This window comes from Ochotona princeps, chromosome 2, assembly GCF_030435755.1.
Source record: "Ochotona princeps isolate mOchPri1 chromosome 2, mOchPri1.hap1, whole genome shotgun sequence".
Taxonomy (NCBI): domain Eukaryota; kingdom Metazoa; phylum Chordata; class Mammalia; order Lagomorpha; family Ochotonidae; genus Ochotona; species Ochotona princeps.
Window position 1 is genome coordinate 152,709,329 of NC_080833.1, and position 14,155 is coordinate 152,723,483.

Sequence of the window (14,155 nt, forward strand, 5' to 3'; positions counted from 1 at the left end):
TCCATTCTTTCAAATAAAGAATAAAATTTAAAACAGCCATCCTTCTTGATCAGTCATCCCTTCCCATGGGAGAAATATACTATGACTTCTTGTGTGTGTGTGTGAAAGAGAGAGAGAGAGCGAGAGCGAGAGAGAGAGAGAGAGAGAAGACCCTCTTAAAATATCTATTTCCATCTCATCAGAAACCAGGGAGTTGGAGTAAATGAGGCACTTGGAATGCTGACGGGAAGGTACTGAGGGGAGCTAAGTAACTTGGGAGTGATGTATAGGAGGAAAGCATTTGCCAGCATCCTCTCCGATGTCTTACAGGACTGAACATTATTCAATAGCGTAAAACTATCAATAAATGCTGACTATAAATTTTGGTTTGTGGAAAGAGTCAGAGACTGAAATCACATTGTCTAACCTCAAAGAACTCCAAAAACATGACTGTAATTCTCAGTTGCAGTCTACTGAGAGTTGGGTAGGAGAAGCGAGGCCAGTTTCCTGAAGCCTTGGAAAGATTGACTGTGTGATGCCATGTTTTCTATTGCAGAAAACAATGCACAAGTCCCCTACCAATGCCAAACGGACATCAACAAATCAAATATTCTGAATGTATGTTTTTGCTTAGTTCCCTGGTAATCTTACCTTAAGAACAAGGTCTACTGCAGTAACTGGGCAGCTTTTTCTTTTTTTCAGTCAAGCAAAATGAAGGAATTGTTGGAATATCATGCTTTGAGGCCAGAAACTCTCAATAAGATGAACAGTTCCAGTGAAATACATTGCCAGAGGGATTGTGTCTGCTATCATTTGAACAACTCTTGAACTACTTACCTGCAGATGTGCAGGAAATCATGTGCAAAACCATGCTGTACTCACTTGCTACTATTTTACATGTAAACGCATTCTATGGCTTATCAGGATCTTTAACCGTAAACATTTGAGTGACAAATCTCCAACTGGACCCGGAGCAGTAGCCTACTGACTAAAGTCGACACCTTTGCAAGTGCCAGGATCCCACAGGGCTGCTCGTTCACTTGTATCCCGGCTGATCCACTTCCCATCCAGCTTCTTGCTTGTGACCTGGAGAAGCAGTCAAGGCCAGCCCAAAGCCTTGCGACCCTGTACTGGCATGGGAGACCTAGAAGCTCCTGGCTCAGCTCCAACTGTTGCAATCACTTGGAGTGGCTCAGCAAATGAAAGATTTTTCTGTCTCTTCATCCTCTCTGTAAATCTGACTTTACAGTAAGAATATTTTTTTAAAGATTTATTTATTTTTGGGGGGAAGCCAGACATGTAGAAAGGAGAGAGGACAATCTTCTGTCCAATGATTCCCTCCGCCAAGTGGCCGCAACAGCTGGAGCTGAGCCGATCTGAAGCCAGGAGCCCAGGTCCTCTCCAGGTCTCCCACGTGGGTGCAGGGTCCCAAGGCTTTGGGCCATCTTCAACTGCTTTCCCAGGCCACAAGCAGCGAGCCAGATGGGAAGCGGGACTGCCAGGACTAGACGCAGTGCCCATATGGGATTCCTGCACATTCAAGGCGAGGACTTTAACTGCTAGGCCACCTCACCAGGTCGAAAATCTTAACTCTCCAACTAAAATACTGAAGGCCAGTACATTGTGAGCTGAACATATCCCATGTTGGTAGCCCATTCCTAAACCAATGCTGGCCTTTTATTCAAGGATAACTAGGCTGTCAGAATTACTCCATATCCACGGGGCTGAAACTTCCTAAACACACACACAAGCAAGAATTGTAAAGAAAGATGGCTTGTGTGAGCATGAACTTCACCCCATTAAGGTTCTTAAATAGTTATCTGCTTTTAGCTCATTTCCTACTAAAAATTCAAATGTCTCAATTTTCCATTAGGCTGTTACAGCTTCGTCTGTTAAGCATAGCCCCGCGTTCCCTAGCATCACCTAGTAGATCATTCTTGATCTCGGAGTTTCTGACGAGCTGTGTGGATTCCAAGTGAGATTTGCCTTACCGGAATTATGCATACATGTCAGTAAGGATTGTTTTCCATCATTTAGGGACCAAGTGATTTCTAGAAAAGCCATAATGTTGAGAGTACTTCTGAAGTTATTTACTGTTACGGCATGGTAGAGAAACTGACACGTGCGTTGGACTAGACGTGAATTTGTCAGCATTGGCCAGCAACATTCCTCGTGTAGACAAACGTGGGAGTAATGCTCAAATGCTCAATACCGAGATAGGAGATCAGACAAGGATGAAAGTCTGGCGCTTCTCTGCCTCGTGGAGGTGTTTGAGGAAGTAGGAAGTGGGATGCTTCACAAAGTCCGTAAAAATGGAGTCAAAAGAGAAGTTTCCATGCAGACTTGAAATCCATATGTTGGCTTTCATGATCATTCTCCACAAACATTTTAAAGACTGGTTGAAAGAGACAGTGTATGTGAGTTCTCTAGCTCACCAATGTTAGGAAAAGTACACCTGTTCCTGGTTAAGTACCCAACTTGTGAGAATTCCATAATTTTTAGCTTGTATTTTCTGCCTTCTGGCTAGATGTGTTTTGGATTTTTATTCTTTGGACAGCTGTGGGTAAAAAGTGGGAAGTTAATGATGATCAAATTAGACAATGGACCTACTTATTAGCTCTAGAGGAAGTCTAACTACAATGAAAATTAGACTTGTGGATTATTTGAGTTACAATTCCCTCACTTTTTTTATGAAGTACGTTGCATTATGTGACAGTTTCATAGGCTCTGGGATTCCCCCAAGCCCTCCCCATGCCATCCCCCCATGGTGGATTGTTCCACCTTGTTGCAGTATTACAGTTCAAATTAAGTCAAGATTCTTTCATAGCAACCATGTAGTTTGCATAGTGTCCAGCATCTTATTGTCCAGATAAACTCCAGGTTTCTTGGGGAGACCATCTCTGGTCTGAAAATAGAGCTGGCAGAATATCATCCCAATCAATTAAAAGCCACAACAAAACATAGGCAACAATTTACAACATTATGGAGTTAATTGACATGGTATTGAGTAATCAGTACATTATAATGCAAGTTCTTAACCACATCCTGTGAGTACTTCATTGGCATTTCAATTTTAGTTTATACACGAACCGGCTTCTATACACCTTAAAATGGCTATAGGGTACTATTCAGCTGTCTCGTGTCTATTTTCATTGGAGTATTTAGCAGTTTATAGTGTTAAAACATAATGTTGCTGAACTTGGCAGATTTTAGGATAGTCTAAACTGGCTTATAACTCTGACAAGGCATTTGTCAACAGTTGAGGTGCAGAACAGTTTTAGGAGGGGTGTGCAGAGAAATCTTCAATGCCTTAGTGAGGAGTAACCAATCTTTGTGTCCTGCCTAGTAAGATATGTGTGAGTTCATGCCGACCATTTCCTCCTGGTTCTAAGCTTTCCTTGTTGTTCTCTATCCTAATGTTTTTTTTTTTTTTGGGGGGGGGTCTCTGCAGCGACCCTGATGGTCCTTGCAGGAGAGGGTGGGGATCCAAAGTTGGAACTAAGTAAGGATCAGAGAAAGCTCCTCTCCCTAGTCCCAAAGGAAGTTTATTGTTCTTCTGTTTCTGCAGACTGCTCAGGGGTCCTGGCTGTTGTTCCGATGACCTTGGATCCTGCCAGAAGGATTTGGGCTTCTTCCATCGCATGTGGGAGATCCAGACGGGGGTGGATGACCTCAGAATTCTCAGGCTCCAAAGGCACTCCAATTCCCTATGTTCTTCTTGGCGGTTGGGATGTAGTCCTTGGTGAGGATCCGGGAGTCTACAGGGTTGGGATACAAGCCTCCTCCTGTCCACCTGCTCCACTCTGGGGTGCCCCCCTGCTCTGTGTGTACGACCTTTTAAGAGATTGTCAGGATCGCTCTTGATTCCCCCTATATGTCTTTGTAGTTTGAGTTACTTGTTCCATTCCTGACAGGTTATTCTTCACATCTTCCTCACATTCTAAGCAGATGGAAGATTTCTCTGCTCTCCCACCCCATTTCCAAGTAGCATAGGGTCTTAAAAGTATATCAGGTTTTACAATTCTTTGATGTAGATCATAAGCAGTTTGACTCACATTGATTGTTGGTTCATTGGTTACATCACAATATCTTATTGCATGAGCTACAGACTGTTTGGGCTTGGAATAATACTACAATTTACAGGTACTGTTTTTCGAACTGGCATCATTTCATCTTAAATTAAGGCAAATATGTGGTATCTAACCTTCTGGGATTGGCTCATTTCCCTTAGCATTATGGTTTCCAGTTGGGCCCATTTGGCTACAAGACTGCCTTTCATTTTGTTTAAAGCTGAGTAGTATTCCATGGAGTAAATGAACCATAGCTTTCTTATCCAGTCTTCTGCTGATAAGCATTTCAGTTACTTCCATGGTTGTACAATTGATTGTGCTGCTATGAACATAGCAGTGCATGTTGGTTTCTCATGTAACAGTTGTTTTGAATATATTCCTAGGAGTGCTATTGCTACATCATACGGTATGTTGATTTTGAGTTGTGTGAATGTTCTCCATACTGATTCCCATAGAGGCTGTAGAAGTCTGCAGTCCAACCAGCAGTGGAGTAGGGTTCCCTTTACCCCACATCCTCACCAGCAAGTGTTGTTGGTGGTTTTTGTATGTGAGCCATCCTCACTGGCGTTAGGTGGTATCTCATTGTTGTCTTAATTTGTACTTCCCTTATTGCCAGGGAAAGTTGAGCATTTTTTCATGTTTGTTCACCATTTGGGTTTGTTCCTTTGTGAAATGTCTGCCCATTTCTTGAGTGGTTTGTTTTGGTTGTTCTGGAGATCTTTGTATATTCTGGAGATTAGCCCCATATCACCTATGTAGAGTGCAAAGATCTTCTCCCATTCTGTGGGCTGCTTTTTTACTTTGTTGATTGTTTCCCTTGCTGTGCAGAAGCTTCTTAGTTTGATGTAGATACATTCATTTGTTCTGGTCTTGATTGCTGTTTTTGGTGTCCTTTTCCGGAATTTGGGACCTACCCCTAGATCTTGCAGAGTATTTCCAACATTTTCTTCCAAATGTTTGAAGGTTTCTGGATATAGGTTTCGGTCTTTTATCCATGTAGATTTGATGTTAGTGTATGGTGAGAGATGTGGGTCTGTCTATCTTTTTGTTTCTGCAGGCTATCAACCAGTTGTCCCAACAGCATTTATTGAACAGACCTTTCCATTTGCCTGGATTGTCGTTTGACTTTTTGTCAAAGATTATTTGGCTGTATCTGTGTGGGTTCCCTTCTGGTGTTTCTATTCTGCTCCATTGATCTTCCTCTCTATCTTTGTGCCAGTACCAGGCTGTTTTGATGACCACTGCCCCATAGTATGTCCAGGGGTTCGGAACTGTAATTGGCCCTGCTAACTTCCTGTGCTTCAGGATGGTTCTAGCTATTCTTGGGTTTTTGTGTTTCCAAATGAACCTTTGAATCATTGTTTCCAGTTCCATGAAGAATGTTTTGGGTAATGTGATTGGAATTGCATTGAATGTATATATTGCTTTTGGTAGTATAGACATTTTAATGATACTGATTTTACCTATCCAGGAGCATGGGATGTTACTCCATCTTCTGAGGTCTTGTTCAATTTCTTTTTTAAGTAGTTTGTAGTTTTCTTCAAATGGGTCTCCTACATTTTTGGTTAGGTTTATTCCCAGATACTTCATAGTTTTCTGTTATTTTGAATGATATCTTGCTGATTAGATCCCTTTCCCTCTTGGGGCTGTTTGCATACACTATAGCTGTTTTTCGTTACATCATTTTGTACCCTGCCACTCTACCAAACTCTCGTGTAAGTTCTAGCTGTCTCTGTATTGAGTCTCTTGGCTCTTCTAAAGAAACATAACACATCACCATGGAGGAAAAAGACATGAGGTGTAGTTAAACGAGGGAGTGAAAGTGAGGGTTTGTTCTTTGTGGCAGACTGTAAGAACAAAAGGTAAATTTTTGAATATTTTTCACCATTGCAAAGAATCTTACTGGTAAAATAAGCACCAGTCAAAACCTGATAGTTCCAATTGTTTGCATGTAATAGTTAGCAGACGCACGTCTCCATAATTTTCTCATTAAATCAGTCTGAATGTTCCACAACAATTAAAATCCTCATGTTTTAAGTTTCTGGTTACATGAATATATAAGGTGGTCATAATTTTAAGTGCAACTTTTTACATTTTTAAGATCAATTGACACAAATATGCATCCACGGGGACTCTGTAAGGTTTTGCTGCATGTAAAGCAAACATTGGGTAGTGATGAAATGGGGGTGAATAGATCTAGTTATGTAGTTCCTTGGATAATTTCTATGTGTTGAAACATTCAAATTCCTTCCATCTAGCTTTATATGTATTAACTGTATGTTATATATAATGTGTAGATGCGTCCACATATGTATGTACACACAGCATGTTATTGGTAACTGTCATCACCTTGTCATACTATAGAACACCAGAACTTAGTTCTTCTACCCAGCCATTACTTTCAACTGGTCCGTCAGATTTCTCCCATTTTTCTATCCCTCTCCCTTCTTCCCCCCAATCTGTGATATTATTCTAAATTCACATGAGACCAACTTTAAATTCCAAACAATGTTTCAAAAAGTTTGTAGAAGACAGAATTAAAGATCTGTTTATCTTGATGAAAAAGGTCTTAAAATTTGCATTTTTCATAAAACGAACACCATGAATGCATATACAGGTCTCCACAATAGTCCCTAGTGACCTTTCACCTTTCTCTAGTGTTGGTTAGATTTCATTTCTCAGCTCTTCTCTCATTTCTTTTCACTGTTTTTAACATTTATTTTATTTTCATTACAAAGTCAGATATACAGAGAGGAGGAGAGACAGAGGAAGATGTCCCATCCGATGATTCATTCCCCAAGTGAGTGCAATGGCCCGTGCTGCACCGATCCGAAGCCAGGTGCCTGGAGCTGCTTCCAGGTGTCCCATGTGGGTGCAGGGTCCCAAGGCTTTGGGCTGTCTTTGACTGCTTTCCCAAGCCACAAGCAGGGAGCTGGATGGAAAGTGGAGCTGCTGGGATTAGAACCAGCACCCATACAGGATCCTGGAGCGTTCAAGGCAAAGACTTGGCTGCTAGGCCACGCCGCCGGGCTCAGCTCTCTAATTTCATTTCAATGTTTTGTTTCTAGGTTAGTCTATAAGTTTGCTGGTTTTATTTCTTTTGGAAATAACCTTTGTTTCACTGATCTTTCATGTTTTTCTCTTCATTTACTCGTTTGATCTTTATTTCTTTACTAACTTTGGGGTTTAGTTTATTCTGCCTTCTCTAGATACCCAAAATGCACCTAACCTGTTTGAAACCTTTCCATTTTTTTATGTAGGCATTTAATGCTTCAACCTTTACTTAGTATTTCTTTAGATGTCTTCTGTAAGTTTTGAAATGCTGTATTTTCATTTCATTCAATTTTTAAGTTTTCTTTTGGATTTCTTCCACATTTCTTCTTTGGATTTCAGGATCATAATATTTAATCTGCAGATGGTTTTGTTTTCAAGATTTATTTGAAAGGCAGATGTTACAAAGAGAAGATTTTCTGTCCACTGGTTCACTCTCCAAATGGCTGCAATGGCCGGAGCTGAACCAATCCCAAGCCAAGAGCCAGGAGTTTCTTTGAGGTCTTCCACACAGGTGCAGGGTCCAAGCACGAGAACTATCTTCCACTGCTTTTGCAGGCCATAAGCTGAGTGCTAGATGGGAAGTGAGGCCCCCGGAATATGAACCAGTGCCCACATGGATGCCGGTGTGCAAGGTGGAAGATCAGCCTCTTGAGCCACACGGCCAGCCCCTCAATCTATGGCTTGTATTACCTAATTTGTCTGGATTTATATTTTTGTGATTAGAAAAGATATGATATACTTTTTATTGTGGTTTAATACTTGGTCTTAGAGGAAGTTTAGTGTGTTCAAGTACATATTCTAAAGCTATTGCAATGAATGCTGTGTCAGTGTCTGTATACCCTAGAACTGTGGTTTTTCTTTTTGTTTTTTTTTTTTTTTTTTTGCTTTCCTGACATGTTAGTTGATTCCTTAACTCCACTTTTCTTGATCTGGAGCTTGACTCTCCCTTTAGATATGTATGTGTTTTTTTAAATGATTTATTTTGTTACAAAATCAGATATACAGAGAGGAGGAGAGATGGAGGAAGATCTTCCGTCTGATGTTTACTCCCCAAGTGAGCACAATGGCCGGTGCTGCGCCGATCCAACCAGGAACCTCCTCCAGGTCCCCCATGCAGGTGCAGGGTCCCAAGGCATTGGGCTGTCCTCGACTGTTTTCCCAGAGCACAAGCAGGGAGCTGGATGGAAAGTGGAGCTGCTGGGATTAGAGCTGGCATCCATATGGGATCCCGGGGCATTCAAGGCGAGGACTTTAGCCACTAGGCCACACTGCCGGGCCCTCCCTTTAGATATAATAAGGCTTTTTAAGAAAATGACATGCTGTGGCATTGGATATATAGTTGCCAATATGTCCTATCTTATTGTTGAATTAATTCCTTGATCACTATCTGATGATCTTTGTATCTTTTTATAGCTTTTGGCTGAAGTGTATTTTGTCTAATGCACTACTCCTGCTTGCTTTAGGTTTCCACTTAGGTAGAACATTTTTTTCCATCTTTTCACCATTGTGTGTCTTTACTAATGAGTTTCTTAAGGTACATATCCTTGGTTATTTTTTAATCCATTTAGCCAAACTATATCTTACCTGGGAGTGTGGTCCATTGACTTTCAAAGCTGTTGCTAATAAGTAGTAACAGTAAGTAGATGTTACTAGTAAGTAATCTATCCACTTAAAAATTAGTTGGTTTCTTCTGAGTATTCTTCATCCAGTTATGGGTGAGCTTCAAAGTTTTCCATTTTGGGCCCAACACAATAGCGTAGTGGTTAAAGTCCTCACCTTTCACATGCCAAGATCTCATATGGGCACTGTTTCTAATCCCGGCGGCTCTGCTTCCCATCCAGCTCCCTGCTTGTGGCCTGGGAAAGCAGTCAAGGATGACCCACAGCCTTGGGACCCTGCACCCACATGGGGAGCCCGCGCTCCTGGCTTCAGACTGACTGAGCTCCAGCCATTGCGGCCACTTGGAGTGAGATATCAGATTTAAGATCTTCCTCTCTGTCTCTCCTCTCTGTATATCTGACTTTGTAATGAGAATAAATAGAAGTTTTGCATGATATGATGCTAGCCTGCTACCTTTTATTTGCTTCTGTCTGTACATTTCCCTCAAACAAGTTTTAGGAGGCCAGTTGATTCTGATGACTTTCCTGACTTTCACTCATTTTGGAGAATATTTAAGTTATACAGGATAGTTCTACTCAGCCAAGTATTTTTGGCTGATAGGCTTACTTTTTCTTCACAACTTGAGCTAAACCATTCAAGTCCCTCTTGGCCTATAAAATTTCTGTTTGACAATGTTGTTCATTTAGTGGAAGTCCCCTTAAAAACGACAGTGCTTTCCTTTTGAGAATGAACAATTGTTTGTACTTAAAAGAGCTGGACCACAATAGGTCAAGGGAACGTGGATCTTTTCTGATCCTGTCAATTGACATCCTATGGGCCTTCTGTACTTGGAGGTGTACTTATTAAGATCAGGGAAGTTATGAGCTGTTTCATTGAATATGCGGCATACTCTCTTCCTCTCAGGAATTCCAAGAAAGTGTTCATTTCAGTAAGGTCTCAAAGCTCTCGGGCTGCTTTCATTCCCTTTCTCACATGTTTTAAAAAGCTGGCTAGAAAATAGTGAACCTGTCTTCAAGTTCAAATATTTTCTAATTCTGTTGATCCTCATTTATCTTGACTTTCAACTATTTTCATTTTTAATTTTTCTTTAAGAAATACTTGATTTGCAAGGTAGATAAAGAGGGGGAGACAGGTCCTCCATCTCAATGGCTGACATCAAGGCCTGGGCCACTGGATAACCAGGAGCCTGGAGCTCTGTCCCTCTTGTAGATGACAGGGACCCAAGTACCTCTGCCCTCTTCTGCTGCCTCTGCAGACATATTAGCAGACATCTGGATCCAAGGTAGAATAGCCAAGACTTGAATCAGAGCTCATAGGAGATTAGTACACAGGCAGTAGCTCAGCCTGCTGCTCACAAGAGCCAGTCCACAGTTGATTTTGTAATATCTGTTCAATTCCTCAAGGTCAGTCCTTGCCAAATTTCTCATATCATGCATTGATTTTCTAATTTCATTTTCTGTTGAAGTGTCTTATGTCTTTTTGAGTGTTCCACATCATTCTTTTTGGATTCTTTATTTTATTGGAAATGCAGGTTTACAGAGAGAAGCAGAGACACAGAAATATCTTCCATCCACTGGTTGATTCACCCAGTGTCCAGAATGGCCAGAGCTGAGCCAATCCAAAGCCAGGGGCTTCTTCCACATCTCCCTCATGGGTGCACAGTCCCAAGGCTTTAGGCTGTCCTCTACTGATTTCCCAGGCCACAAGCAGGGAGCTGGACGGGAAGCAAAGCATCCGGTATTAGAACCAGTGTCCAAATGGGATCCCGGCATGGTTGAAGTGAGGACTTTAGCTACTAGGCTACTGCACCAGACCCCTTAACTGCCAAGCTATTGCGCCAGACCTCTCCCGTGTAAATTCTCAAATTTACTAGCATTCCTATGTATGCACCCTTAATTCTAATGTCGGCGTACACTAGGTATTAATGTTAAACACTTCAACAATGTGGTAGTAGTATCTTATAGTATAGACAATTCTATATGTAAAACTTGCAAGGTTCATTTCTCAACATGCTTACGCCTTTAGTATTTTGTCCCAGCTTTTCCATTCTACGATAGCCATACTTCTGTAGGACAATATTCTACAAGCAATTCTCTTTCTTAATAACCTGCTTATTTGCTCGATTTAAATTTTGAAACAATCATGTAAGACTCCAAATTAAGACATTCTATAAATAAAAACATACCACATTTTAAATACTATTGCTTTAAGCAAGTCTTACCCATTTCTCCCAATTTGTAGAAACACGTTTTAACACAAACCTGCCTCAAAACCGGGAATCTGAAGTTTTTCCAATAACCTTCTTGCTGATGAGGGAATTTTCCCTTCTCAAATGGCAGGTGAGAATCACAATGAGGACCTGAAGGAGCCCAAGGTCCTGAATTCGTTCCAAAGGGCAGACTGCAAGCATGCGCCTCCCTTTTGCATGGCTGGTAAGTCTGGATCTGCTTCTTGGCTTCTGTTTTATTTTATTACTTTTTTAAAGATTTATTTATTTTTATTGCAAAGTCAGATATACAGAGAGGAGGAGAGACAGAGAGGAAGATCTTCCATCCAATGATTCACTCCCCATCTGAGCCGCAACGGCTGGTGTGCGCCAATCTGAAGCCGGGAACCAGGAACCTCCTCTGGGTCTCCCACGCGGGTGCAGGGTCCCAAAGCTTTGGGCCATCCTCAACTGCTTTCCCGGGCCACAAGCAGGGGGCTGGATGGAAAGTGGAGCTGCCGGGATTAGAACCGGCGTCCATATGGGATCCTGGCACGTTCAAGGTGAGGACTTTAGCCACTAGGCCACGCCGCCGGGTCCGCTTCTGTTTTATTGAATTCAAGGGAACCAAAAATTTCAATTTGGCTGTTGTCTTAACTAATACATTCCTAGGTAGTCTCTTATCAATAAGATGAAAATCACTTAAAAGGAGATGTTAAAACACTGTTGTTCTTCACAAGGAATCAGACTTCAATTCCATTGTCTTACAGGAAAATTCAGAAATTATGCACATCATAACCAATTTCACTATCTAATTTCAAACTGTTTTTCCTGTAAGGCAAAATCTCACTTCTTTCTAAATAAGAACAAATAATTTAAAATCTGGACCAATTTCATGATTAGGAGACATTTTGACCAATGGACATAAATACTCATTTACTTTATGCTAAATTTGATGCCTCATATGCTATTTTATAATATTGTGAGATTACAATCAAATTATTTTAAATGAGAATTATATTATCCAAGTTCTGTCTCAATCTTTGAAGGTTCTAGGGATCCTACTAGAACTTTCAAAGTCAGGAGACTTGGTTTCAAACTCTGAAGAATTGAGGTGTAAATTAAAGTACACTTAACATGTAACTGAATATGTGAATGGATACTGGATTTTAGACCTGATCAGTGCCAGAACAACACTGTAAGCTGAAGACTAAGCAGCAAGAAAACGGTGTAGGAGCCTTAGCCCAGCAGAGGTGGGGAGTTGGGTCTGACCAAGTCCTGTAAGATGAGTTAGACCTCTCTCAAATTACGTACCAGGAGAGAGAAAGGGGGCCAGTCATGGTCCGTCCCATCTTGTCTGTCAGTCATACACAGACCCAATTCTGAACAAGAACAACTAAATTCACGACACAGATAGAAGTCTTGTCTGGACAGAAGTAATAGGACTCTAACTGACTAAACAAACATGCACAATCACTACACACGTCAGAACAGACATAAAATTCAACCTTTTGTGACTTCCAACCTCTTCTTTGACATACTTCAACCTGGAAATGTTTCGTAAAGCAAGCACATAGGTTCATCTCGTGCTTAGCGTTAATTTAACAGTGGATTTGGTCCACTGGTTACTTTTATGTATAACTGCTAGATGAAGTTACAGAACAAGTTTCCATTTTTTTCTTATGAATGTTACATCGCTTATGTCTTACCCTGTCCCTCCCAGCTAGGGGTTAGGGCTATGAGGTAGAGCTAGAGAAATTCAGGCCCTGAGGGTGGCCTGGGTGAGGTCATGAGAAAGTGGAAAAGCAGATAAGGGCAAAGGTGAAAGTGGCTACAATGGAGAGGAAATCTGTGTGTTACCCAGTGAGGAGAGCAAATGGAGACCTTCAGACAGGGGGATGGGCCCGCCCTCGCAGCAAGGCCAGGATCATGGGGTAATGGGATTATCATCCAGCCTTACATATGCCTGAGCCAATTCTAGGAGCAAATGTACACCATAAAGGCTGTCGGAGATCTCGCAAAAGAATCCTTTCATCTAAAGTTTCGCTAAAACTACAGCAAATAGTTCCTTCTACTGTGCTGATCGTTGACATGGTTCAGAATAGGTTACATAGACAAGATTAGAGAGAAAAACGTCTGCTGCAGCCCCTCTTCCTTCCTCATGGTTTGTTGGTAAAAGGGCAGGATTTTTCCAATCCAAGCGATTGAAAGAGGTGACCCACTTCTATGGCCCATAATGGATTGGGCTCCAAGGCCAAACAGCCCGCATACAAAGGATCAGGATGGGGTGGAGGATGCTTGTGGCCTTGCATCAGGCCGGGTCAGGCCTCTGTGCTAGGAAGTGGCTGTCTGTCTTCACCAGCAAGGTAGAACCTAGGGCACAGGGAGAAAACTAAAAGCTGGAGTTCCATGTCATGGTCCCCAGAGGCCCTGTGGGACGTGGAGTCCCAAGGTCAGCAAGCACACGAGCCCTATGGGAGCTGGAGTCCCATGTGAGCCTGCCCACAGACCTTCTGGGAGCTGGAGTCCCACGTCAGTGTGCCCTATGGCCCTGTGAGACCTGGAGTCCCATGTCTGCATGCCCACGGGATCTCTTTGACCTCAATCCTAATTCAACATCCCCCAACCCTGGGGAATCTGGAGTCCCACCTCAGCGTGGCCATGGCCCCTCTGAGACCTGGAGTTACACACCAGCTGACTACCAGTGATCTTTTGCAGATGAGGTCCCTGGAAACCTTTCCGGGATCCAGCAGCAGAGGATCCTCCACCCTGCTGGGGTCCAGCAGCAGAGGGCCTTCCTCTGCTGCTGGTGTCCACCAGCAGAGGACACTCCTCCCAGCTGGGGTCTGGCAGCAGATAACCCTTCTCCCTGCTGAGGTTCAGCAGCAGAGGACACTCTTTCCTGCTGGGGTCTGGCAGCAGAGGACCCTACTCTCTGCTGGGGTCCTGCCTCAGAGGACCCTCCACCCGGCTGTTGTCCGGCAGCAGAGGACCCCACACAGTGCTAGGGTCCGACAAGAGTGGAGCCCCTTCCGGTGCAGGTGTCCGGCACCAGAGGACACCCCTCTGCAGGGGTTTGGCAACAGAGGATTCTTCTCTCTCCTGGGGTCTGGCACCAGAGGACCATCCTCTTCTGCTGGGGTCCAGCAGTAGAGCACCCACCACTACTGTTGGACCCCAGCAGAGAGGAAGCATCAGAGGACCCTCCTCTCTGCTGGGGTCTGGC